The 27,946-nt window shown below is 41.7% G+C and overlaps 1 protein-coding gene across 2 annotated transcripts in view; it reads right to left on the bottom strand.

The window, feature by feature from the left end:
* Larp4b (La ribonucleoprotein domain family member 4B) overlaps positions 1-17,880 on the bottom strand; it is an 83,317-nt gene extending 65,437 nt beyond the window's left edge. Inside the window, exon 1 of one of the 2 annotated variants that reach the window (XM_021180161.2) lies at positions 17,587-17,880. The gene's annotated coding sequence lies outside the window, so the exon portion shown is untranslated. The remainder of the gene's footprint in view (positions 1-17,586) is intronic. The other variant, XM_029468571.1, reaches the window with a different exon arrangement.
* Positions 17,881-27,946: the final 10,066 nt, after the last annotated feature.

Here is a 27,946-nt window from a genome sequence, read left to right as displayed (position 1 = left end):
ATGGCTCAGTGGTTAAGAGCACCGACTGCTCTTCTGAAGGTCCTGAGTTCAAATCCCAGCAACCACATGGTTGGTGGCTCACAACCATCCGCAATGAGATCTGACGTCCTCTTCTGGTGCATCTGAAGACAGCTAGAATGTACTTAGATATAATAATAAATCTTTAAAAAGAAAAAAGTTGTTTCTACAAACACTTCACACAATTTCACATGAGTCTGAAAAGCCAGGCAGAAAAGGAGACAACCCCACTAGGATTATCTCAGGCTTGACTGATTCACATATCTTTCTTGGTCATTAGGGAAATACCATTACCAGGAAATGCCATCCCTTACACTTGACGTCTCTAAAAGGTTTAAAACCATACAATTATTTTTACTTAACCTAAATTGGGAAAGTATGTAAGAGAGGAAAGGGGTTTAATGAAAATGTTAAATAAACCTCATGTTAAAAGTCAATTGTCTCTCAAATCCAGCCTGCTTATAATACACTGACATTTGTTTACTGATGACTTTTTTAAAAAGAACCGTTCCCTACGTTTACTATCCCATGGTTCGGCATGGCTGACCTAGCAATCAGTACACAACCATTTCCATTAACAAGTCAACTGTGCCTGGCTTGTCTGTGTCTTCCTCCATCATGGCTTTGAGCTCTGTCTGTTACTTGGTCCTGCTCATTTGCTGTCACTGTTGTTGCAATCCAATTAATGTATGTGCTTCTGTTTACTCAAGCCATTTCTTTAAGAAGATGAACATAGGGTGGTGTACACCTGTAATCCCAGATATTAAGGGGTGGAGCATCCTAAATTAGAGGCTAGTCTGGACTACCTGGCTAGACCATGTCTCAAACAAGTCAAACAAAATACATATAAAATCCAAAGAAAGAAAAGAATAACTTGTCAACATTTCACATGTATTACAACTATCCTTATAAAGGGCAAGGCTACCTGACTCCAACTGTTTCTATCTGTGCCCTATATTCATCACTTCTTCACTGGGCAGCTTTACTAACTTTTTTTTTTTTTTTTTATTTGAGTAGATGAACATTTCCTTGAGACCACTGACAATTCTCACAAAAATCTTCAGTCATTTACATTTGAAAACAAAGAGTTCTAATGAACAAGGCAGTGACATTAGTACATGCTTGTCCCACAGAATTCAGAATCAGTGGCTACAGAAGACCTTCAAGCTTCAGATACCTTCATTTTTAAAAAATATTTATTTATTATTATACATAAGTACACTGTAGCTGTCTTCAGACACAGCAGAAGAGGGCATCATATTTCATTACAGGTGGTTGTGAGTCACCATGGGGTTGCTGGGATTTGAACTCAGGACCTTCGGAAGAGCAGTCAGCACTCTTACTCACTGAGCCATCTCGCCAGCCCTTAAGATACCTTCTTAAGGAATCTCTAGAGGAGGGCTAGAGGGGCGAGGAGGGGTGGGGGAGATTCATGGCGGGGAAGAACATTTGAAATGTAAACAAATAAAATGATTAATAAATAATAATAATAATTTAAAGAAATCTACCGTGGAGAACTCATCATCAATTGTTGAATGGGAAAAAATCTCTATTCACCTCACCTTTTGTCTTCAAAGGCTGCACATCATCCATCCCAATGTATATTTACAATTAAGACTCTCAGTCGACAAACAGTGAAGGTTGAAACTTTAAGCAAACTTAGGTGTGAGCATTTATTTATAGAAGGGAACGCTAGAGTTGAAAACAGCTAGAGGTACTGCAGCCTGCCCTGCTCAGAGGCATGTCTATTCTCAGGAATAAAGCTTGAGACCTAAAACCTGAGGCTTCTCATCATTCCCAGCTGGTTTGGAGGTTCAGCAAGAGAACACAACTACGGAGAGACGCTCCACCAAAGATGAGTCCTGCTCTATTGCAAAAGTCATCTTCCTCAACTGAGCACACAACTTCAGAGGAACACATGGAACAGTAAGAACATCCACCCAGCCAGGTCGATTGGCCAATCAATCCTGGAAGCAATGGATCAGACTGCCCTTAAATACCTATTACAGCCTCTAGAACATCTGTCTTCACCTTTTCTGTAACACATTAAGTGATTAGTTTCACAACAAAAAACAACTTTAATATACCTGAAACCGACAGCATTTTTACCTTTTTATCCCAAGGAAGATTATCCAAATACTAAAATGTTCCAGTTTCTTAGAATGTTCAATCAAAACTTCACTTGGAAAAAAATACTTCTATATGAATCAGTCGATCAACCGAAACAAAGCGAGAGTGCCTTGAATGTGTAGTGAAGGCTGTGAAACCCTCCAGACCATGGAGCTCTGGAGAGGCGAGCAGTTTCTTGCTGATGGCAAAGCAGATGGCGGTTACAGAAATGGCAACTTCGTCTTCATAGCCTAAATTACAGTCCTGACTATATGTCCTCAAGTCTTGTTTCATGAACACGCAAATCGCCTTCCTTAAAAACTAAATGCCAACGTGGGTGCATACCTGTCCTCGTACTCGAGAGGCAGACGCTGATGGGTCCTATCTCAAAAAACCAAAACCAAAACCAAAACCAAAGCAAAGCAAACCGCACACTAAAATGAGCTGAGGGATAATAAGAGGTTATACCTGCAGTCCCAGCTACTTGGGAGGAGCAGGATTTACTGTGAGCCCTAGTGTCCAACGCCAGCATAAGTAACAACGTGAGACTGAATAACTGAATAAACAACTGAATAAGTAACTCATTTAACAGCATTAGAAATGATAAAACATCTTACTTTCAGATATATATGAATATGCAACCTTAGTTCTCCGTTTAATGTTTGTATATAAATAAAAGTATGTAGATATAGTATCTATATTTAATATTCTAGTGAAGTGGAAGTATTCCCTAGCAATTATAATCTTATAAAAAATTATACCTCCTAAGTAAAGACAAGGTGCCTAAATATAGACTAGATATGATGGGGGTTTTAAAAAAAGAAAAAAAGGTAAACATGAAAATAAATGGGTTTTGGCTACACAGAGAAACCCTGTCTCGGAAAACAAAACAAAAACAAACAAACAAACAAAGTGAATGGGTTTTTATTACCAGAAGTTCCTAAATTAAAAAAGTTTTGAGAAAAAGCCAAACAAGTAACTGGAGGTGCAATGGTTCTGTAATAGTCCTGTAATAGTCCCTACCTATAGTCTGGGTCCTATTCTGTCTTTCCCCATCTTCAACATTTCCTGCTGTAACTGTTTCAAAAAGCCTGAGGCTGGAGAGATGGCTCAATCATTAAGAGCACTTGCAGAGAACCTGGGTTTAGTTTCAGCATCCACATAGCAGCCCACAGGTTCCAAGAAATCTGACTCCTTCTTCTGGCTCCAAGGGCACTGGGCACTGGGCACATATGCTCAGGAAAAAACACTCATACATAAAAAAGAAGTCTTTTTTTTTTTTTTTTTAAAGTAACCCAATCTTGACTCAAAAGAAAAGAGGTGTGAAATGAAAGGAGCCAAGTCAACCCTGACTGGATGACCTTGTTTCTGAGAGCCAGTCTCTCTAACATAACCCTCTCAGTCTGTTCCTTTCTCCAGCCTCGCCAGCCATTAGCAATCTCTCCCCTGCAATACCACTGATACAGCACAGCACAGCACAGCACAGCACAGCACAGCACAGCACAGCACAGCACAGCACAGCACGGAGTCTGCTCTGCCTTCTCCCCCTCTGGCCTGGTGCTTCTGCTTCTGTAGCTACTCTTTCTTAACCACCCTGAAATGTTCTTCCTGTGTGCTAAGCAGAGTAAGAGGCTCTGTATCCCATACAATTAAAAGGAACTGCAAAAGCAAATAGGTAGTTACAAAAATTAATGTGTGCATACTTAACTTGAACTTGTGTGTGTTCTTTCTTTTGATCTTTACCCTAGACCCAGTCCTTGTATTGATGTTCTTCTTACATAAGCCAAAACACATCACTGTTTCTTTAAAGCACATCTAGTACAGATGGAGAATTATCTAAATACACAATATTTATAGGACTATTCTCCTGTGTGTGTGTGTTGTGTGTGGACACAACCTTTCATGTCACCCTCAGAAAACACATTAGATGCTACAGGAACTGCCAAATAGGTCAGGCTGACTGGGCAACGAACCCCACACATCCTCATCACAGCCTCCCCAGAGCTGGCCTAGCCAGCACAACACCATACACCCAGTTTTTCTTTTTCCTATTTTGTTTACCTTATCTTATATGTATTAATGTTTTGCCTGTATGCATCTATGTGAACCAAGTGCATGCCTGCAGATCTCCTAGAACTGGCATTATGGATGGCATTATGTGGGTCCTGGGAATAGAACCCAGGTCTTCCACAAGAGCAACAAGTGCTCTTAACTGCTGAGCCAACTCTTCATGTGTGCTCTAAGTTATCTCCCCAGACCCTCCACTACAAACATAATTTTTAAAAAACTTTTAAAAAAGATTTATTTATTCATTTTTTGTATATGAGTACAATGTAGCTGTCTTCAGACACACCAGAAAGGAGAATCAGATACCATTACAGATGGTTGTGAGCCACTGTGTGGTTGCTGGGAATTGAACTCAGAACCTCTGGAAGAGTGGCTGGTTCTCTTAACCACTGAGCTAATCTCTCCAGCTCCATTTGCAATTTTTTAGTGGAAGAAAACATTCAAAATTCTCTCTTGACTACTTTGATTTCTAAGATACAGTATCCATTCACAGTAATTAAATTATGTAATTGCAGTAGCAGAGGGTCAATGTGAATAAGGTTATAAGGCTTTGGTAAAGAGATAACTCTGCCAGGAGAAAGACCCCTACCAAGGAGGTGCCTACCAGCCATAATGCAGCATTCCGCAGGTGCCCGAGATCTCACAGGAAGGGTACCAAATCTGGTAAATGCAACTGGGAAGATGTGGCTCTAGAGCTCCTGCCTCTTCTTGAATCAGGCCCCTGTGTTCACTTTCCACAAGGCTAGTTCACAACTGTATGCTAAATCTCAATACAGCTATCTAATCAACACACAGTGAAATATTTATGGTTTGGCTGACTCCTATATATCAGTTGTTTAAAATAATGAACCCTATTGCTCTTTTAAAACATAAAACCCCTATTGGAAGGCTATGCAAACAACCCAATTAAAAACCTGCAACTAGATTGCTGTAGCCTCTTCTCAGAAAAAGGGTCATTTCTAAATTCCAAGTGTTATTAAATTCTTCAGAAAGCCAGCATCTCTGAAACTATCTTAACTTCGTGCTTTCTTACACCTTGTAGAATTCTAGAAGGCAAGTTGGTCTTCCTAAAACACGGGCCTCCTCAGATCAGCTCTAAATCTCTAGCCTGCCCTTGGGATGAAGTACAAATATATAAGCAGCTATTTGGATGTTACTTTTCTTCCTCCCATCAAAGCCTGAGTTAATTATTTTATGTCTCTTACTAGCCCTTTTTACCCTGGAATATGGCATAGCAAATTATGATCATCCGAGCAACTCCAAAATTCTGTCACAGGGAAAGACATCTGTGCCAGCCTGCCTGCCTGTTCACACTGTGCTCCTAACATGGCCTAATAGAGTAGAATCCCACTAAGTGTGCGTCTAATAATTCTTTTCTGTGGCAATAAATGTGGGAAGACTTGCCTACCAATTAAAATAAAAAACACAGGAAACGAGATGGTTCCAAATAAACCTTCACTCCAGTTGATGGGTTACACACAAAAGACAGTAGTTGTTGTAAGTTAGGGTAAATTTACTTTGAATAAACTTTCATCTTCATTTTAGTCTCTAGATTTAGTGTTGTATGCATATGTGGGCATACAAGAATGCACTTGAGATCTAAGAGTTACATATCAAAGAGTGACATTAAAAATTAATTTAATATTAAAACAACAAATCAGTAAAGAAGTCTCTTAGTAGCAAACACATACTAAAGCAATTATTTGTATGGGAGGAGCAAGTAAAAATACTGTTTTGAAAATCTGCTCAAAGCTTATCCCACTGGAAAGATATTTAATATAAATGACCAGGCTAGAAACGTGCAAATACATTTCAGCCTTTCTCAAATAGGCTTCATTTCCATATTGCAATTGTCACTAAATTCTTCAGAAAAATCAACTGAACCAAGTAACTACGCCAAATTCTCCGGACTCCTTCACAGTGAGCATAGGTTAAAAGGCGCATAGGAAGTGTGTCCCGAAGCATGATGATGCCTGGGAACTGCACTCCTTCCCTACCAGGCACAACAACTACATTCCCCTGGGTTTTCTCATCAACAGCACTGTGAGGACATCTTAGAACATGGAGACAATACAGTACCTGGTACATAATGTGTCTAAGATTCCTGAAGTACTGAAATACCACACTGCTCACAAAGCCACAGTATCAAACTGCAAACCTCAAGTAGTAAGCATAGCAATTGCAGACATGTTAAAAGTTTGACAAAGTGTAAATGGTACTATTAAAACATAATGAATAGCCAGGCGTGGTGACGCACGCCTTTAATCCAGCACTTGGGAGGCAGAGGCAGGCGGATTTCTGAGTTTGAGGCCAGCCTGGTCTACAGAGTGAGTTTCAGGACAGCCAGGGCTATACAGAGAAACTCTGTCTCGAAAAAAAACAAAACAAAAACAAACCATAATGAATATCCTCTAACATGTACAGAAGCGATACAACATTTAAAAAAAGAACTGACATTCCAAAATAAAGCAGAATCAAATCTTACTTTGGTTTAGTACTTACTGTAAAAGGTCCATTTCTATTTCACAAGTGGGTTACAACTCGAGGCAGTTAGGATTATACTCCCTTTTTAGTAGATAATATGCATCACATAGTCAATTTTTAGCAGAGAATCCACATCAGTATTTTTAATTCCAATTAACTGGATAGGGTATGGCTCACAATAAGAACTTGCCTACCAGTGAGAGGATCTGAGCTCAACCTTTACGACCATGGTTTTGTTTTGTTCTTTAAAAAAAAAGAAGCTTCCTATCAATACAACCGTTTATTACTAATATTCAGTGCGGTATTAACTGCAGCTTCTATGATAACATTACAACGTCTTTCTCTTTTTAAGATGGTCTTGTTATATAAGACACTCTAGGATTAAACTTGGAATCCTCTGTCTGTTCTTCCTGAATGCTAGGACTTGAGATGGGCAGTCCCTACCTGGCTAGAGCTTTCGCATCTCGCATAAGCCCCAGATATACATTATCGTATCATCTTAATCCAAGATGTTGAAACAAGACCTTTTCTTTTTTTTTGGCAACGGGTTAAGTATTGTCATTACGGGCTTCAAAGTATGAAACTAGAAAACATCATCATTCCTGTCTTTCTGAACTGGAAAATGCAGAGCAAACGGTCTTCTGGCCTCAGGTGTTGTGAAGAATGAGAAACAAATCAATAGATTCAATCTTCAGAATTATAAGACAAGCACACTGTTGTGAGCTATTATAATGTATTTACCGCTCTAATTTTGTGGGAAAACAATTGTTAAACTGAGATCCTGACACACACAGCAGCTGTTTGACTTGAACACAGCAAACAAAACCACAGAAAAGTTCTCCAAAAACTCACATTTCCTCTAGCGCAAATTCCTCCTTTTAAAAAATATGGATGCTGGGCTTTGTATTCATTCGCCTTTAATCCCAGCACTAGGGAGGCAGAAGCACAGGGATCTCTGTGAGTACAAGGTCAGGGTAGAGCTACAGAATGAAACCCTGTGCCTTTAAAAACAACATTAACAAAAGCCATGCACAAAAATGCAAGCTATGACACTGGACCTTTGAACCTATCTATACACATGTACCTATGTTAGCGCCAAGGATACTAAAATGAACAACTGTATGAATACTTTAGCAAGAATACTGTAAAATTTATGTGAATTTCTCTTGAGATACTCTTTCTTAAAGGTGAACTATAATCTAGTCTGTTTATATGAATTGGATGTTAAATCACAACACAATCTGAATCAAGGATGCTAGATATTCTAGAATGACAAAATCCTTAATTTTCCTTGCATACATACATACAGTCACATACTACACAACATAAAGTTAAAGATAACACAAACATAATGGTGACCCTATACATTACATAGGAGCTAAATATTCAGGGTAAGGGCCCCTGGAGAAACACTTCAATAAGAGTACTTGATGCTCTTGTACAAGACTGGCATTTGATTCCCAGCACTGACATCAAGAGGATTACAACTGTCTATAACTCCAGCTCCCGGGAATCTGATACCTTCTTTCTGACATCGGTGAGCACCTGTACTCATATGTACAAACCCTGCCACTACCTTACCTCAATTCCAATGAACAATTAAAAAGGAAGAAAAAAAAAGTGTGCGTGTATACACCCACCCACCCACACATATATGAATTCCAATTGCCTATTGCTACTGTAGATATTGTAACATATCTAATTGCAACATATTACTCACCATTGTAGCAATGCTGATGTAAACAAACCTACTGTAGTACCAGGTATTTAAAAAAACACATGCAATAATGTACAGATAATAATAAATGATTCTTACTAGTTTATTTATTTACTACACTATTTATTGAGTATACCATTTATTTATTTTTTTTAGATCTTACTATAAAATAGCATGCCATGCTTTTTTTGTTTTTTTGTTTTGTTTTTCGAGACAGGGTTTCTCTGTGTAGCCCTGGCTGTCCTGGAACTCACCTTGTAGACCAGGCTGGCCTCAACCTCAGAAATCCACCTGCCTCTGCCACCACGCCCAGCTAGCGTGCCATGTTATATAGGCACAGGTTATGTATTACACATCTCTCACTGTAAGCCTTGACTATAACAAAAGGCTATGTGAAGTAACGAGCCTATCCTGTTTGTGCTAAGCATTCTGAGGTATTCAATATAGTAATAATTAAACAGTCTAACTGCATTTCAGAACCTACCCCATCATAAACAACAAATAATACTACCTCAATCTTTTTTAAAGCTTCTTTAAGAATATGCTTTTAGGGTTGGAAAAACGGTGGTTAGATTAAGAGCATATACTGATCTTTCAAAGAACCTGAGCTCCACCCCTAGCACCCATATGAGGCAGTTTACAATTGCCTGTAGCCTGTAGACCCAATGTCACTGGCCTCTCTAGGCACCTACCCCACTTACCCTACCCACAAGCAAATAAATATATATTTTTTAAATTTGCTTTAAAAATTAAAATGGTTCCTTGAAATTCTACAACAAAAATAAAGTTAATATTTTCACCAATGCCAAGGCTGGTTTTCCAGGCTTGCAAGCGTTCTGACTGAGCAAGCAGCTAAAGAGTGCAGTAAGCCTGGGGTGGGTCCACACTGGAGAAGAGCCAGGAGATTATGGGTTGGAGGCCGGCCGGTCCCCGCTCTGTATCATAGATCCTGGAATGCAAGGAGTTACAGTCCTAACTCTGTCACTAACCAGCTAGCTCTAACCAAGTACAACTTCTGTGACTTCTGAACTCTACAATCCTATGATAAGATACTGGTTTTTTGGCAACTTATAACTAGTTATCAAATTCCAACTGGCAAGAGTGTAGACCAAACAAAACTGGAAATCTCAGAAAATGACTGTAATACCTTAAAGTGATATAAATTTTTACCTAACTATATAAGCATCTAGTAATTCCAGACAAATAACAACAAAGTTAAAACCTCATGAACCAGGGCTGGAGAGAGAGTTCAGTAAAGAGCACTGACTGCTCTTCCAGAGGTCCTGAGTTCAATTCCCAGCAACCGCATGGTAGCTTACAACCATCTGTAATGAGATCTGATGCCCTCTTCTGGTATGTCTGAAGACAGTGACAGTGTACTCACATACATGAAATAAATAAATAAATCTTTAAAAAAAAAAAAAAAAAAAAAAGACCTTCAAAGCTTGGTCTTTGTTTTATTTTATTTAAAAAAAAAAAAAAAAGCAACTCATGACCGTAACTTACTGAGTGCTATGTTACTATTAAGCACTTGGTAACTACTCTTTATAATAAATTTAAGGACACCTCCACATAAACTGAAAACTGGGCATCCAGAATTTCTTTTGCCTCTGCATAAAACTGAGCTGACATTATTTTGGTATACACTGGATATGCAAATATATCAGTACAGTTTCTATCTTGAACTGTAACCTCATGTGCTTCATGAGATATGTGCACTAGATATAACCCACCACCATGAAAACTACTTTCAATAATCTGAAGTTAAAAGGCACAGTACACCAAGAGTGCCTCTAGGTTTGATTGAAATTAATACACTATCATTCTGAATTGGGAGGTATTCTGTAGAAACAATTTGAATTTTCCACATCATGGAGATTTAAATTCTATGACTCGGAGTGCTTCTGGCACTTTTGGTTTTGGCAATTCTAGTTTCCACCTCCAATTTTCTTGTGTTTAGATTTAATTCATCCTTTATTAGCCACTCTTGAAGGACATTTTCAATAGAAGAGGTTTAAGTTTATTAACATATACAAACATAAGACCTGTACAAAAGTACAGAACACACACCAATCACTGGGCACACAGCTTCTTGTATTTCACCCTTTGGTCTTCCTCATGGTTCTCCCCTTCCCTAAAGGTGTAAAGAGGCAAATATTGCTGACTCACCAATTACTCATAACCAACTGGTCTGTACTCCCACTGACCTGTTAAAGGCCAATACTAATTTGCATTCTGGCATGATGGCAATAACTGGGAAAGTATGGGTGTCAACCACTAAGGTAACAGGACTTAATGATTATGCCATGCAGTTTTGACTGAGAATAAAACCATAAGTAGAATTCCTGAGACGCACTGACAGAAAATTTAAATATTATACATTGTCTTTCAAATGTTTTTAACCTCCTAAAAAACATTTTTAAAAATGCTCTTCCCTTTCTGAATATTTAAAGGCAAACTTTTCCAACAGTACTTTAAGTCTACTTTTAAAAGTCTTTGTTCACACAGTCACAACTAAGTGGTTAAAGCAATGAAATACAAGAATCCTCCAGAAAGGAGCTCTCCTGACCCCTTGTAAGTCATTAGGAAGAAGTGCCAGTGTTCTCCAGCTTGACCAAAAGCTTCCCTTTTCCGCAGACCCTGGTTAGAAATGACTGGGAGCACGTTTAGAGATTCCTGTTACTTACTATTACAATTCAAGTGAAAACGCCTAGCAGGATATAAATCTCAACAATGAAACGTAAGGGGATACTGTAATCAACCAAGAGAAAGAAAAGCTCAAAAAAGTCTAAGTCTTTATAGACTAACACCACTCCCTACCCCAGAGATAAGGGCTCATATATATGCCGAGGCCTTGAACTCTTCTTGCTCATTCTGGGATTGTAAGTGTGGTCATCCATCACACCGAACCTACAGAAAGGTTGTACAAGGTATTTTTTAAAATCAATGCTGAAACTGTTCACCAAGAGTAATAATCATTGAAGCCACCTGTAACTTTACATCAAGTTGGCCAAGGGGTTTGCATCCTGTACTGTAATCAACCCACAACAGAAATACAAAGATGTTACTTAAAAAAGAATGTTAATTAGCCTTGATAAAAATCTCAACTAACAATATACTTTTAAACAACTGACAAATACTAGCAGAGTTAAGGCATATTTTTAAGCTATTTTTTAAGCCTACATGAATTTGCACAACACAAACTAAAGGAATCTAAGCAAGTTTCCCTCCATGTAGACTGGAACTGGGCCTTTTCAACTCTGACCAAAGGAAGTAAAAAGAGTCTGCATTTTGCCCCTAAGTAAAATTCATGTCTGTAAGCTTATTACTGCCTCTTCCATATCACTTTCCATAAAGCAGAGCCAGTCTTTTCTGAAATGTTTTCATTTTACTAGCTTTACTTATAGATGTATGTGGGATCGTGCCATAGCATCCATGTGGCGGTCAGGACAACTCTCAGGGACTTGTTCTCCCTTCCATCCAGGTGGGATCTTGGGGTCAATTCAAGTTTGTCAGGTTTGGCGGAAGCACCTTTAATCTGCTCAGGTTACCTCACCAGTTCCCAACAATTATTTTTAAAAGCCAATTCTGATCATGCAGTTCACTACTTAAAAACACTCCAAGAGTTTCCTGATGTTCTCAGGATAAACAACAAAATCCTCAACCTACACAGGGACATCCAAGGCCCTATAAGAGCAGTCACCACCTACTTCTTCCGGCTTTTTCACCTCATTGAGCCATTTCAACATTAATTTGTCACATGCTCTTTGTTCCTGCCCACCTCAAAATGACTACTACGTCATTCTGAGAATGCAGCTCTCATCTCCTTTCTTTTCTCAGTACTTCCCTCCAGGTCCACATCTCTGACCTGTAGGACACCGTACTCTTATGGGTTAAGTGGCTGCACTCCTGCTTTAGTGGACACGAGGTACACTCAAATGAAGACCAGATATTTTGCTTTATTCATTATCATAGATTGGAGTTTATTAAATTCCTCAGGGAGCAATGCTAGAGCACTTGCCTGAGACAAACAGGGCTTACTTCCCAGCAACACCCCCCCCCCAACATACACACACACAAATCATTTATGGCACTTTATGTGTCTAATACAGTTCTGAGAACTGGATTCATACCAATAAATAAATTTTTTTAAAAACCCCTTGTATATGTTAAGGAGTTTATATGAGTACAGAAAACAGACCACAAATAAATACTGTTATGGCATGTTACAGTACCATAAGTAAAATGAAGGAAAAGTACAGGAAGAAAAGGAAGTAAGAGAGCCACACGACATAATACATACCACAACTGTAACTATTAAGGAACCATGTAGCTGTCACCAGCATCTGAATGCCACTGTACATGGCATTAATACCATATGAAAAGTATGTTAGAAATACTATAATTGCTTTGGGTTTTGTAAAAATAATTTAATTTTAAAGCAAAAGACAGAAAGAAAAACAAACAAAAACCTACCTAAAGTGGTTATGTTTAAAAACTAAAAGGCAGTGAAATCCGAGGAGTCCCGGAGTTAAGTTACTGCACCTAAGCCATTTTATCTATTACATACAGTTATGAAAGGTCAGATAAAACTTTGTAAAAGTAACTTTAGAAACCAAAAGAAACTTGACAATGTATCCTTTTCAGGTGTCCATTTTTGTTAGCAGACATATGGTCAGCAATGTCTTTTACACACCTGGGAGATGTCCCTAGCCATGCTTCCATCCCTCATCACACCAGGGCTTCAAGCGGGAAAACCAAGTCAGAAGCTTCCACGAGACCTTCCCCATCCGCATGCCCCTGAGCTGTGTAGTCAGTGAGACGACAAATCAGACGCGCCCAGTCTGAACTCAAGAGTTGTCAACGAGACCTTCCCCATCCGCATGCCCCTGAGCTGTGTAGTCAGTGAGACGACAAATCAGAAGCGCCCAGTCTGAACTCAGAGTTGTCTTCAGGGGTTATTCAGGGTATTAACAGACCAAGCAAAACTTAAAAACAAAAATTACATTTTGGGGAGTGGGGTGAAGCATCCGATTTCAAGAAAAGAAACCAACAAGAGCCAAGACAGCAGCACCGTGGGGGAAGGGAGGAACAGAGGAGAGGAAGGCCTAGAAGGTGGGGCAGACAATGAAGAAACAGTGTACAGTAGGTTACAGTGGGCAAGTCACAGATCTTAGAGCAGTCTTGATAAGTTTCTAGGAAGGGTCAAGCAACCAGGATGTGCCTGAAAGGCAGTATCTGGATGGAGATGGCAAAAACAGTTTGTGTAAACACAGGACTACTTAATTTTGATCAAGCAAATGAGAACCACCCTGAATAACAAGCTTTAAGGAAGACTTAACACACAAACTTCAAAAGGATATTTTCAGTGACAACCGAGTCTTGTATCAGTGAATATTAAGCTACCTCTAAAAAAATAGCAGTATGTTTTTCATTTGTGCTAGGTACAAAATATGTTAAATGCCTAGGCCTCAGAAGTTAGCTAGGATTGTAGGTACTGCAAGGAAGAAAAAGATCACAAAATCAGCAGCACCACTCCAATACAAATAGGGGTCATGACAGCTTCCACAAAAAAGAGGTGCAAAGACAGACTTTATAAAGGCACAGAGACAAGAGGTGTGGGGGAAGAGAGCAAGGAACAAAAAGCAAGGAAGCACAGCTAATAATTTTCCCCATTCCAAGGAAGACACCTATACATGGGAAATGAAGCAGCTTGTAAGCGCAATATTAAGGGGATAGTTCCAAGTCGGACTTTAGCTTCCTTCTCTTCTGGTTTTGTTTCACATTTATATATTTATTGTGTGTGCAGAGGTCAGAAGATAACTTGCAGAAATCAGTACTCTCCTACCATATGGTTTCTAGGGACTGAACTCAGGTAGGCAGGCTTGAGAGCAAGAGTCCTCATCGGCTGAACAAAAGGCCCCTTCCTTTTCTTAAGGGAATCTAGAGGCTTGCTATTCCAATTCCATGCCCTAATAAGAAAATCCATTTCTAATTAAGGTAACTGCAGAGAGTATCAGCTCCAAAACATCAACAGGTCTAACAATGAGCGCAAACTCACTAGCCTGGTGCTAGCCTGGTGGTACACGCTTGTAATCCCAGCTACTGTCAGGCTGAGACAGCAAGATAAAGGCCTGGGGGTAACTTAGTGAGGTTTTTTTTTTTGCCTTAATTTAAAAAAAAAAATTAATTTTTAAAAGAGGGTTGGGAGTATAGATCTTGCCTAGCATAACCAAGTACCAGGGTTCAATCTTCTGTACTGCCAAGTAAATCAGGGGAAAACATTTAAACTAAACTGAGGTCTCATGAATTTAACCCTCAAACAGTAATGGGCTCACTTACTGTGTACTCTAAAATTAACTCTCACAGAAAAACAAAAACAAGCCACAACAAAACAAGATTTCTTCACATGAAATAAATAATATAAGCAAACTGCAGCATTAACCCTTTTTAACAGACTCACTTCCAACATCTGCATTTTAAGGTTAAAATGGTTCAATGGTGGAAATTACAAAAAGATACAATTTTTCTGCTTTTACTAATGTGAAATTAAGGAAGGAATATACTTTAAATCTCAAAGTATCCACAGGAGCACTGTATGTTAGTTAAACACTGTAAACTCCGCCTTTAACTCTGTAAGAGCAATTGGGCTTCACAGGAATTAGCCTATCCTATGCAGCAGACCATAAAAGACCATCTCTTCTCACTAGAAGAGGAGACCCAGACTATAATCCCAGTTCATATTTCAGCACAAGTATGAATGCCCCATGACATAAAAACGACAATGAGAGGAGTCTATCAGCCCTTTCTTAGCTGCTAACATGACCCATGTCTAAAAGTGTTTGTAACTCTGAGCGCCTGCTGCTTCTCGAAGGCACTGTTTACTGTAATTACCATTAAACTGTTATACAGACTTTCACTTAACATTTCAGAAGTTCGTTTCATAGAACGTTGTGAAGACTTCTTCATGAAAACAGGTGGGTGAGTGAAATATTTGTTTCCACAGAGTTTACATCTTTGTCAAACTTTGTACATATTTAGGTAAGTCACATATATTTAATTCTTCAAATCTCAGGATTTTTTTCTTTTATACAAAATGGGCAAGCCCCCAGATCATTACTATGAAATTGCAGCTACTTCATTTCAGCTACTCTTCTACAGAGTGTGGAAAAATGAATGCTAGCAAACTTCTACACCCATTATAATCATCTATTTTCTCTCTGGAGCCTACTCACATATAGTATAGCTCCCTTCTCCAAACTTATATGCTGCCTCAGAATCTGTCTTCTATGCCAGAGGCATGTGATCAAGACATGAGTAATAAATTAAAATTGCCACCTATAAGGTAGAATATCAAAATTAGGAATTCAGTAACAAAAATAGCAAAAAGCAAACATCTGCATGCTTCATGCCTACATCAGTCTTATGAGACTTCAAAATTTTAGTCACCAAGAAAGTAAGTTTTTTGTTTGTTTGGTTTTGGTTTTTTTTTTTTTTTCAAGACAGGTTTCTCTGTGTAGCCCTGACATTCCATCTGTAGACCAGGCTGGCTTCCCTGCCTTTGCCTCCCTAGTGCTGGAATCAAAGGTGAGCTCAGGATAGCTTCTAATGACTAAGAAGCCATGCCGTATTTATCCATATAAATAAGTCAACTCAAGTCACATTAGTTTCCAAAATATGAGATGAAATATATTTCTAACTAGTGAAAGTTTTAAGGGAAAATGTACTAAAAAAATAAACTTTCAGGGAGCATTCTACTTTAGCAATTCCCAACAAATCTCCTTAAACTATTTCTTGTACAATTTGATCACAATACTGGATTCTGGTATATTAAGCACGAAGAAAAAAAGCCTCAACCATTTCAACTTCTGTAAATTAACCCTGACTGTAAATAAGAGGTGCCAACCAAGTTAGGGGAGTATAGAAATTGCACATAATATACTAAAAGACCACCAAAAACAAAAACCATCACCCTTTTCTCCTCTTGTGGTCTTGCAAACACCAACTCAAAACAAACTGCAAGTGCATTTTAAATATTCAACTCAATTTGAAAAGGAAAGCAGCTAAATATCCTAAAAGAAACAAATGTAGTTGCTATTGCCTCTATTTAAAACTCCCTTGTTTGACTGTGTGCTACAAACTAATTCCACTGCAGCCACGGGAAGCCCTCTCGTTTGTTCAGTTATGGAAAACTTCAAAGTTTCAGTTTATGATTAAAACAAAGTATTCCAACGCCAGTGAGAAGGTCTCGAATGGAAGGCAGATTGAGATCATTTTTCTCCGGGTCGTTTTCTCACATTTTGAGTCAGTCCAAATTCAAAGCCACCTTACACCAAAAAACGAGGGGGGTTAACAAGATTACATTCACTGAAAGTCACAAGATGCAATGACCTCAACTCTGAAACAAACTTCATGTTCTACTGTACACCACCGAGAAGCAGGTGGTTAAGAGGTTCCTGGCCGGTTACCATGAGTCTTCACATTTAATTTTTATTTCTTAACTATCTCAAAGTCGGACCTGCTCAAGTCTATCGAGTGTAAGGGGGAAAAGGGAGCAGCATTCCAAACACACACTCGAGCAACAGGATCCTAACTTCCTGGTTCTAAAGGAATGCGATTCCCTAATGAGCCATCTCTCCCCGCAGCAGCGAGCACGGCTGTCTGGCCGGTCTCCGGCGGGACCGAGGGGGGCGAGGCCCCGGGCGCCGCACTGCGGGTCCCCGGCGCCCGACCGCCTGCCCTCGGGGCGATGGTGGCCTGCGACCCCAGTCCATTCTCCTCGTGCTGCATAGGCAAACCCCCAAGAGCCTCGGAGACGCGGCCTCGGGGAAGACTCTGCACACGTCTCACTTCGCTCCAGTCCTCCCCGGCCAGGGCCGTGTCAGTCAGGTCTGACCCCGGCCCGCAGGTCCTCCCAGGTCCAGCGTACCCCGGGCTACCGGGGCCACAGTCCAGCCTGCCCTGCCGCTCCCTCCGCGGCACTGCCCCTCTTTCTGTCCTCCCCAGCGCCGGCCCCAGCCCGGCCCCGGCCCTGTGCCGTTCCCCTCCCCGCCCGGGCCCGGCCCTGCCCGCCACTGGCCCCGTCCCTCCGGGAAGATGGCGGCCCGGTGACAGGCTGGTGGAGGCGCGGGTCCGAGCACGGGGCGCGGAGGGAGGCCGCCCCGTCGGTGACCGAGGACCGCCCCGCTCACCTGTCAGCCGCCCGCCCCGCCCGACCGGCCGCCCGCGGGCTCGTCGCCGCAGCCCCGGTGCCCGGCGACCGCGCAAAACACGCGGGGACGGCCGAGGAGGGAGACGGCAAGAAAAGGCGGCACGGCCGGGCCGGGCCGGAGACAGCAAAGAAGAGCGGGCGCGGACTTGGCAGCGACGGCAGCCGATCCTTCCTTTTTCGGGCCCGAAAATGTCTCAACCTCGAGACTCCAGATCCCCAACGCTCCTTCCCGTTCGCATGAGAACACACAGATCCCACTTCCGGGGCCCTGCGGAAGTCCCACCCCCGCGCGGCCCCGCGCCCTACCCCGGCGCCCTCACCCACCCGGCCCGCCGACTGGCGTTTGGCGCCCAGGAGAGCCTAGCGTCATGGCGGCGCTACGTAGTGATTGGCTAAGAGGGGACGCGAGTCCTCCCTTCTACTTCCCCCGGCCTCTCCGAGCGCACCCATCTCGCGGCATCTGTGATTGGCGCGTGCGCTCACGACGCCATTTCCCCCCACCCCCACCCCGCCCCCCCCCGCCCCGCCTCGCCCTGAGCTGCTGCGCGCGCCGCACACCCCGTCTCTCCCCGCCCATTCTGCAAACCCCGCCCTGTAGCAGTCGGAGCGCCAGTTGTAGGCAGCTTAGCGTCTAATGAGCAAGTGCTGGGGTGTGGGGCGTCCCAGGCTGGTGGCGTCCTGAAAGCGCACCCCTCGCTCCGGACCCGCTGTCCCCAGGACCTGGACCCGTGTCCCGCATTTCTCTACAGCTTCCCCGACTTCAGTGTGGGACAAGAATGATTTGGATAAGCAAAGAAACCTGCTCTTGTCGCTTCCCAGAGAATTGAAAATACTAATACCCTTCCTTTATCGATTTTCTTTTTTTAAAAAAGGAAAAACGTATATTACATTTACTTTACTTAAAACTTGCTGCCTACTTATCTGCGTTTATGCGCCGGTTGCTTATTGTCTATAAATCATTATTCGAAGCCTTACGAATTTTTCCCGAATGAAAAGGCTCTCTTGGAACTATATCCATGGTTACCATACCATACCATGGTTCTGCTCATTAGTTTCTAGGAACATTTTTCAAATACTGAAGAGTGCATTTTGGAAGAAGGCATCTTGGACTCTCGTGTATTGGGTCTTTTTTGTGGGAGTTTATTCTCTTCCTCCCTCTGGGTCTTGACGCTCAAACTCCTGGTGTTTACACTTCAGAGCAAAGGCCTTAACCAAGTGAGCCACCTCACCCACCCTCTATGTGACACCTTGTTGCAGTTACTAGGCTTACTGTTTCCTAGTTAAACATTTTCACAGGCATTCTCACAGTGTTTAGTCTCATAGTAACTATTCTCACAGTATTTCTTCTTCAAAGACCAGTTCTCACTATTTTAACACAGGCTGGCTCGCATTGATTGTTTTGCCTCCCACCTCCAGAGTTGGAAGTACTGCCTGGCACTATGTGCCCTACTCATTGATGTGTTAATTCTAAAGATAATAAATTGTAAGTAAAGATTGCCTCTGGTACTGGAAAGCATATACAACATTAGTACCATCGATACCTTTCCCTTCCCTGGTAGTTCTGCCTGCTGTTAACACCTCAGGGTATTTGGTGTCAGTAAATGCAACTGGTACACCTAATCCAGAGCACCAACAGGTATGTCCTTCAAATATATCTTCTCCATCTTGTCAACAAAGATCTTCATGGCTCCGTGTCTTTCCTACAGGATAACATTAAGTACTATTGCATAAAAAGAAGGACTTTCACAAACTAGTGAAAACAGTCTATTTCAGCCCCGTCCCTTACCTTTCCTGCCCTGTAGATTGAGACACCCTAACTTTCCAATTACATTAGTGTACTAAGAATTCTTAAGACATTAGGTGAGTTAACTCAGTCTATGCTAGAATAAAGCACAGCCTGTACAAAGTTTTTACTGAAAGCCAAGTCAGTGTTTAATAGGTGGTTTTTCCTATAAATCCCCTGGGATGTGGTTCAATGATAGTGCCTGCCTGACATATGGAAGGCCCTGGCTTCCATTCGTAGCATGGAGAGAGAAGGGGAGAAGGGGAGGAAAGGAGAGGAGAGGGAAATAGAGAGAGATGAGAATCTAGGATCCAGAGCATCTTAGGTCCTAATCACTATGATTCTGTTTCCCTCATACGCCCACCCTCTACTTCTGATCTATTCTTGCTTCTCTCCCCCCCCCTGCCTTTCCTGTGATCCTATCTCCCTTCTAGGTCCTCTCTGTACTTTGTAGATCTAGTAAAGACTTAGCAATCAGAGCCAGATGCAATGGCTCCCACCTTTTGCTTGAGCAGCTCATGGAGGTGAACCAGGAGGATCACTGAACTCCAAGCACTCCTGGGGAGCGTCAGTGTGAAACACTGTTTCAAAAAATAACTGAAACAAGAAATCCATCCAGTCACTACTATCCCCCTTTTTAAACTTTTTTCTTTTCTTGTATGTGTATATGTATCCAAAAATAATAGAGATAATGAGGGAAAGGGGAACTCACTCACACACACACACACACACACACACACCTTTTAGGTAGAAGGAATTGATTCTCATGTGGGAATTCATTTGTTCCTTTCATCATGTTGGGTCCCAAGGATTCAGCTGAGATCATCAGAGTTAGTACCATGTGCCTTTGCCACCAACTATCTCAGTGTAATTTGCAACTGGCACCACAATGCTACCCTACCCCAGTTAAATGGTAAGTACTGGCCAAGGAACTGATAAGTGCTTTTGCCAGCTGATACACTGTGTTGTTCATATGCCCATGGATCTTCCGCTGGAGCACAGGAAACTTGCCAATGACAACGTTCTCAAACAACAACAATAAACAAACAAACAAACAAACAAAAACAGTAGCTCCTCAGTAAGTGGTGGGGCCTGGAGATCACGTCCCATCTGGATGGGGCCTGGAGATCACTTCCCATCTATATCAGAATTTTGGCTACCTTAATCTTGTGCAGGGCTTATGCAGATGACCACAGGTACCGTGAGCTCATGAGTGTGCATAGCCATGTCATGTACAGAAAACAATATTTCACAGTACTCTTCCCATCCTCTAGCGCTTACCTTCTTTCTGCCTCCTCTCCTGCAGTGTCCCTCTAAATATCCCTTTTAGGACACCTAAGTTCTCTGTCTCTTATCCTTAGTACTTAAGCGGCTATGCATACATCTATCCATTGACTGCAAGCCACTGGGGGGGGGGGGGGGCTTCTCTGACTAAGGTGAAGAGCAGCCCAGGTCTATGAAGTAAACATAAACATTTAGAACTTATTTAGACAGAATAACCATTTAGCAAAATAATAATGGCAGCTTCTAGCCCACAGCCTATGATCTCCCCAGCCCTGGGAGATTCACTAGCTTTTACCACAGGCATGATATTCTCTCCACAGAGATAGGACTCAAATCCAATCAGAAAGCTGTTAGTTCTCTCCTAACAGCTATGCCACTATTATAGCAGTGGGCTTATCCTGCTCGGTAGGTCATACTGTAGTATGCAAGGTCCAGTGCTAGGTAAGACTCTTGATGCCTTTCCTCCTCTAGCAGCCTACATAGCACCGTAACCAATAAAGAAGACATTTTCAAGTTGGATTAGCATTGGTTTCTCTGTGCCCTGCAGCCAAAGTGTGTGGCGTCCTCAGCAATAGGGTCTTACCTTGTAACTATGTTAAGTGACCAAGGGCAATGACAGTTACCTATGTTCCTTTGGGGACCTCTGGGGCCTCCCTAACCAATAACTCGTAAGGAAGCATTCCATACCTTGGTAGTGAGGCTCTCCTTTTATAACTCATGTCTACCCATGCAGAGAAGTTCTATTCAAACATTCTTTTGTTAAGGTGTACTTTGAAATTATCTTGCTAACTAGTGAGTTTTCATATGGCTTTCAATTTCTAATCTAGGCATAGTAGTCCACTCAGTAATCACAGCACTGGAAAGACTGAAGGAGGGGATCCCAGGGTTGAGGCCAGTCTAGATTTTGCTGTTAGTCAAGGATATCAAGGATACCCTGGACTACAAAGGGAGGCCCTATCTCAAAACACAACATCAATTCTAACTCTTTCCAGCTAAGGTTGCCCATCAATTAAACAAATATTTTCTAAGAACTTCCTTTGTGTTAAGAGACTCTATTGAGTTCTGGGGCCAGGAGAAGAATCCTAAAGAGAAAGTAACAAGTAGGAAAAGAGAATAAAGGATTTTCCAGAGGAGGATCCCAGTCACCTCAGGAAGGAAACAGGAGTGCTAGGTAACCCAAGTGTTAGGTAACAAAGGGTGAAGGGGTTGCTCACAAGCCTTCCTCAGATAATGAGCACCAGTTGGGAAGCTAGAGGCAGGCTAGTCCTGTTCGGTGAGTCAAGATTTTATTATGAGCCAAGGAAGAACCCTTAAGAAGCTTTTCTCAGACCTGCTACAGGCTTTTTCATACCATAAAATGGACCAGAATAGAAACACACTAAAGAACTGGCTAAGTCAAATTAGGCGGAAGTATCAAAATGAATGACAGTCATATTCTAGAATATGTTGAATTTTTTTGAATGCATGAGTTCACACAGTTACTAAGGGGTGTCGTGTGTGTGTGTGTGTGTGTGTGTGTGTGTGTGTGTGTGGTTTGTTTAAAAATAGTAGGGATTATAAGAGAAAAGGGAAAGCTCTTTTTTATAGTACACTACTGGCTAGTAAATGAAGAAGAATTTGTTGGTTTGTTTTTTTTTTTTTTTTAAATCAACCATGCTGCCACTATCATAGAATTTACAACAGCCATGAATGCTAAGGTGAATGAAAGTTTATTGAGGCAGAGGTTATATATGACACTTCAATGCTTAGTAATTTCAAAGGGAAAGGACATTTTGCACTTGACAAATGTGTGTACTCCTTCAGAATCAAGTGAACCGAGTCAGCAATAATGGTTTCCTGACTGACATGCGCTCCCATGAGACCAATTCAGTCATGTGGGATTCATGCCCAAAACACAATGGGCAAGATGATGTGTTGAGCATTGCAGCAGCTGCATATGATTGACATACAGGGGACCATACAGATCTTCTCCATGCTCTTTTGCATGATTTAATTTTTTGTGATAACTGAAATATGAGAATGCTATGGAGGATTTTAATTTCCTATATGTATTCCATTAATATGTGATATTCATATCACAGTTAAATAAATGAAGGAGTGCATTTCCTAGGATATCCCATACTCCCTAGCTGAAGAAATTAAGGGGCCCAGGCAAAGCCTCTGAGTCTTGCATCTTAAGACACTGAAGAGACATACAGCAGAGCTTAATGGGCAAGCACAAAACCAGGAAGAAAAGAGTCCAGGCAGCAGTAGTAGGATGACCTGGGAGAAAGCAGCAACAGACCAACAGACTAAGGAACCTATGGATGAGGAGCTGCAGTGGGAACTTAAGATTTGCATAGCCGTAGAATCCTGGAATGAGGGGCCATATCTAATGGCTCTCTCTCTCTCTCTCTCTCTCTCTCTCTGAGTGTGTGTGTATGTGTGTGTGTGTGTGCGCGCGTGTCCGTATGTGTCTGTGTCTATGTGAATGCAGTGTAGTGTATGAGCATGTACAGTACACATACCCACACATGTACATGTGGAGGTCAGCAGGATCCTGTTCTGTCACTTTCCTTTTTATTCCTCCGAGACAGTCTCTCGCTGAACATTCAGCTAGTCTGGCAGTCATCAAGCCCCAGGAATCGCCCTGTCTCTGCCTCCCACAGCAGGCCAGCACATCTATACCTGCAGTCTAACTCAGCTTTTTATGTACATTCTGGAACTTCAAATTCCGGTCCTTTTAGCAAGTGCTTTCTTATCAAGCACGCTTACCCACTGAACCATCTTCCCAGCTCCTCTAGAAAGGTAAGAAAGCTTTCTGCTTCATGTGCTTCACAACACCTGGAGGATGATACATTTACAGAAAGCCCACAGGAAAGACCTAAGCTGCTCTATCCAGATTTCAGAGGTTGGGTCTGTGACTTCTTTGAATGTGACACTGTTTTCTCTTATGCTGATTAGGACTGCAGCTCGAATCCGTGGTACCTGTGGATTTCCACAGGGATTATCTGACCTGCTTACTTTCAGTAATTTTTAGTTCCTTTTACTTTGCCATAGCCAAAATACCTGACAGAGATGCTGAAGAGAGCAGAATGTTATTTTGGCTTGTGGTTTTAGTTTATATTACTCCATTATGTTAATGACATGGTGGGATGGACCAACATGTCAGTGGGTGTTTGGGATAGAGACTGTTCACAGAAGCAGAGAGCTAGACACAGAATATAGCCTTCAAAATCCCGCCCCTTTGTGGCCCTCTTCCTCCAACGAATTCCTGCATCCTTAAAGCCCTACCCACTTCAAAAAAGTACCACTAACTGGGAAACGGGTACTGAAAATATGAGCCTGGAAGGACACTGCAGATTCAGACATCAAAACCTACATAGTGCCTGCCTGTGTCCAGGCATGAAACAGTTACTAGGCCCAAGGAAAGACCTATGTACATCTTGATTGCGTGCCTTACTGAAGCCCTCACAAAGGAAAAGAGTGAGTTGGTGAGTGTTATGACTACTCCTGGTTGTCAACCTGACTATATCTGAAATGAACTACAATCCAGAATTGTAGGGCTCACCTGTGATCCAGATCTTGAGGCAGGGAGATACAAGTTTCTGACCTGGATCTTGGCATGGAGATCTTGAGACATAGTGGCTATGCCTCCCAGGAGACTAAGGCAAGGAGATCTCTGAGTTCAAGGTCAGCCTGAGACAAAACAAGTCCCAGATCCAGGTGGGCCACACCTTCTGCTGGAGACCTACATAAGGACATTGAAAGAGGGAAGATTCACTCTTCACCTGCTTGCATTGACTTGCCAGCACATCTGTTAGATCTGCTAGCCTTGTGGGACTGAGCAACTACTAGATCCTTGGACTCCCCATTCTCAGTTGACCATTGTTGGGGAGTTTGACTAAGACTGTAAGTCATCATAACAAATTCCCTTACTATATAGAGACTATCCATAAGTTCTGTGACTTTAGAGAAGCCTGACTAATACAGTAAGAGTCGAGAGATTTTGGAAGGATCCCTAGTTTGGGAATTGATACTTCAGACAGAGAACCTGACTTTGCATGTCCACCAACCACTTTTTTGTTATTTCTTTTTGTTCGGTTGGCTTCTTTGTCTGAGATAAAGCATCATAACCAAAAGCAATGTATGGAAGAAAGAATTTACTTGTTTAGTTTGGTTTACTGTCCAAGAGAAAGAGTTCATAGTGGCAGCTGGCAGGCAGAACAGGAAACTAAGAGACCACATTCTCAAACATAAGTACAAAGCACAGAGTGCAAAATGGAAACAGAATGGGGCTATAAACTCTCAAACTCTGTCCCAGTGAAATACTTCCTCCAGCAAGGCTATACTTCTTAACAGTTCTGTAACCTCCCCCAGATACCACCTGGTGACCAAGTGTTAAAATACACGAACCCATATGTCTTAGTTAGGGTTTTACTGCTGTGAACAGACACCATGACCAAGGCAACTCTTATAAGGACAACATTTAATTGGGGCTGGTTTACAGTTTCAGAGCTTCAGTCCATTATCATCAAGGTGGGAACATGGCAGCATTTAGGCAGGCATGGTGCAGGCTGAGCTGAGAGTTCTACATCTTCATCTGAAGGCTGCTAGGAGAATACTGACTTCCAGGCAACTAGGATGAGGGTCTAAAGCTTACGCCCACTGTGACACATCTACTCCAACAAGACTAAACCTCCTAATAGTGCCACTCCCTGGGCCAAGCAGATACTAACAATCACACCATAGGAAACTTTTTTTTCATTTAAACCTATACATCATGTATATGTAAGTATATTCCCCTGAGAAAGCTTTAAACTCCTAGAGATCTGACAAAGTAGTCACCTTTTTTGTTTGTTTGTTTGTTTTAAATTCAGCACCCTTCCACTGAACCAGAATTTGTCCCAGAGCCTCTGTGGAAGCAAGAAATGGTGCCAGGTTCCTCCCATCCACCACCTTGGGTGAGAAATGCAGTCACCTCTGAAAAGTATGATATCCCAACAAACCATCCTAAGAAATAACTGTGTGTTTTGTTGCTTTAGAAAATGGACATGGGGGCTGGAGAGATGGCTCAGCAGTTAAGAGCACTGTCTGCTCTTCCGAAGGTCCTGAGTTCAAATCTCAGCAACCACATGGTGGCTCACAACCATCCGTAATGAGATGCCCTCTTCTGAAGTGTCTGAAGACAGCTACAGTGTACTTACATCTAATAAATAAATTAATCAAAAAGAAAAAAAGAAAAAAAAAAAGAAAAGAAAATGGACATGGGTACCCAGTCCACAGCCATGATGGCTCTTTTTACTGGATAAAAATAATTCCCAGGAGGTCTGTGAAGGGAGAGCCAAATAACAGCAGGCTCTATAATTTTGAGGGTTTTTTTGGTTGTTGTTTTATTTGTGTATGTTTGTGTGTGTGTGTGTGTGTGTGTGTGTGTGTGTGTGCGTGTGTGTATGTGTGTACAGGTGCACAAGGACATAGAGATCAGAAGTCGACTTCTGGTGTCATAACCAGTTTACCTGGTAGTTTTATTTTTTTATGTTTTTCAGTAGTGAATCCAGCTGACCTGGAACTTTTATCACTTTTTCCCCTTTCCTGAACTTCATGAAGATAGCTATTTTTATTTCTTTGATTTGTCAACACTATAACCTTAGATACCATATAATATAATTGAGAGGCACAATCTTCCATACGTCACTTACATTATACTTGTATTTCCTCTAGGCCTATGTTAGTCACTTTGACTAGACTCGGAGACAGTTTTCTAGATCCTCTTTGTAAAACATCTGAAGTTCGCAGGTCACATGCTACCAGTTGCTCTTAACAGGAATCCCACAGGGAGACTGGGAATCCAAAAGAATACTTACTTATTCTCTCCTTCAGTTTCTTTTTTATCCGTTTATTTTTTACAATTTTATATTTATCTGTGTGTATGTGTGTGTGTGTGTGTGTGTGTGTGTGTGTGTGTGTAGGTCATGTGTCACAACAGCATGTAAGTGGAGGTCAGAGTACAACTTGCAGGAATGTGTTCTCTCCTTCTACCATATGGATTCCAGGTTTTCAGGTTTGGTAGCAAGTGTTTTTACCTGCTAAAGCGTCTCGCTAGAACCTCACTCTCCATTTCAAGGTTGTACTTTCAGACTTCTTCACCTCTCTGGATGTGCTATACTTTGACTACCGTGTACTGGTTATATGAGCAAATATGTATCAGGAATGGAAAGAAAAACAAAAATCAGATTTTTTTTTTAGGGTCTCATGTTTCTAGGTGGACCTTGAGCTCCCGGTTTAACAGAAGACGATCCTGAACTTCTGATTCTCCTACCTCTGCCTCCTGAGTGCTGGGATTACAGGTGTGTATAACTTTAATTTTTTTTCAAAGTCTACTAAGTTCTTAAACACTTTTTTTTGTTTTGTTTTTCGAGACAGGGTTTCTCTGTATAGCCAACTCAGAAATCCATCTGCCTGTGCCTCCCGAGTGCTGGGATTAAAGGCATGCGCCACCACGCCCGGCTTTTTTTTTTTTTCTTAAACACTTTAATTTCCCTTTTAACCCACCACCCACCAGAGGTAGTGGGAAAGAAAAGATACTGTGGAAGTGAACCTGTTTAGAAAGATTCTTTGGAGTAACTCCCATCTGTGTTATTTGGAAATCAGCAGTTCGGTTCACAGGTTAGCAGCAGCAGCAGCTCAATCCACTCACAAACTCTTCATGGATACACCAGTAATCCACTTTGGTAGAGTCAGGATAGCAAACAGGAATCAGCAGTGGTGGCACTACCTAGCAGAGACAGCCAGGCCTCATCCTTGGCACGAGTCAATGCAGGAGATATGTATGTTCTCGGCTGTGCCTCTCTTGGTGAACTGAAGATCAGCGAAGATTCAAGACCAACAAACACTGCACAACTAGCTCTACCAGCAAGCCAAGCTCATCCCCCATCACTGCCTATCGAGTCCTATTTACACCCTCCATACATCACAGGTCCTCCATGGGTCATGCCTCAGCTGACATCACTCTGCCAATAAGCCCAAGTCCATGGAAGCAGCAAGAAACTGCAGTACACTGTGGAGTCCCAACAAATGGAGCTCAACGACACATGTAAGGTGAACCAATACATGCGTATTAGCAAAGAATCCTTCATCACGTGTCCTTTCACGTGCTTGCTTTAGCAGAACACCCTTTCACCTGTGTCTGCTTCAGGAAAACACTCCTCACGTGTTTGCCCCAGCAAAACACCATCCAACACAACCAACTTTGAAAGAACTCTTAAGTTTTCACCTCAGGTGTTTGCTGCCA

This window comes from Mus caroli, chromosome 13 (genome assembly GCF_900094665.2).
Source record: "Mus caroli chromosome 13, CAROLI_EIJ_v1.1, whole genome shotgun sequence".
Lineage (NCBI taxonomy): Eukaryota > Metazoa > Chordata > Mammalia > Rodentia > Muridae > Mus > Mus caroli.
The sequence above is the reverse complement of the archived record's forward strand: the minus strand, read 5'-3'. Positions and strand labels throughout refer to the sequence as shown.